We start from the raw sequence: 876 nt of genomic DNA on the forward strand, positions 1-876 counted from the left end.
TCCTGGATTTTTCTGAAGTTGGAAATGGGAAGCAGTCAGACAGACTCCCGCATGCGCCCAACCGGGATCCACCTGGCACACCTACAAGAGGGGGATGCTCTGCCCATCTAGGGTGTTGCTCTGTTGTGGCCAGAGCCATTCTAGTGCCTGAGGCAGAGGCCACAAAGGCATCCTAGCACCCGGGCCAACTTTGTTTCAATGGAGCTTTAGCTGTGGGAGGGGAGGAGAAAGGAAGGGGCAGGGAGAGAGGGAGGGGTGGAGAAGCTGATGGGTGCCTCTCCTGTGTGCCCAGGCCAGGAATTGAACCTGGGACTCCTGCATATTAGGCCGATGCTCGACCACTGAGCCAACTGGCCAGGGCATAGGAATGCCCTTGTTCATTAAGCTACACAAAAGAAAATTATTTGGAGCAACCATGACAGATCGAGCAATTCAGTCTTATACTATTCATCACCAGAACACTGCAGGCCTGTGTAAACAGTTTCAACTTTCTCGGGAAGCAGCATGGAAGATTAGAAAATCCTGTCCAAGGGGTCCTATACTACAATCTGCCCCTTCATTTGGAGTTAACCCTAAAGGACCCATACCAGGACAACTTTGGCAAATGGATGTTACTCATATACCTTCATTTGGCAAACAGTCCTATGTCCACATTACAGCGGATACATATTCTGGATTTATAGTAACCTCTGTCAGAACAGGAGAGGCTGCTAAGCATGTTATAGCTCATTGTCTGTATGCACTGTTCTAATATTGGATTTCCTAAACTGGTTAAACTGACAATGCTCCTGCATATGGAGCAAAAGCATTTACTGTATTTTGTCATTCTTACAATCTTTAAAGTCAAGGTATTATTAAAGTGTACCCAGAAAATAT

General features: G+C 46.7%; 1 non-coding gene across 1 annotated transcript; it reads right to left on the minus strand.

Annotated features, from left to right (window-relative positions):
* Window positions 1-285: 285 nt before the first annotated feature.
* On the minus strand, window positions 286-361 carry TRNAI-AAU (transfer RNA isoleucine (anticodon AAU)). Its single transcript has one exon. It is a non-coding gene; the product is annotated as a tRNA-Ile (tRNA).
* Window positions 362-876: the final 515 nt, after the last annotated feature.

Source organism: Saccopteryx leptura, chromosome 12 (genome assembly GCF_036850995.1).
Source record: "Saccopteryx leptura isolate mSacLep1 chromosome 12, mSacLep1_pri_phased_curated, whole genome shotgun sequence".
Classification (NCBI taxonomy): domain Eukaryota; kingdom Metazoa; phylum Chordata; class Mammalia; order Chiroptera; family Emballonuridae; genus Saccopteryx; species Saccopteryx leptura.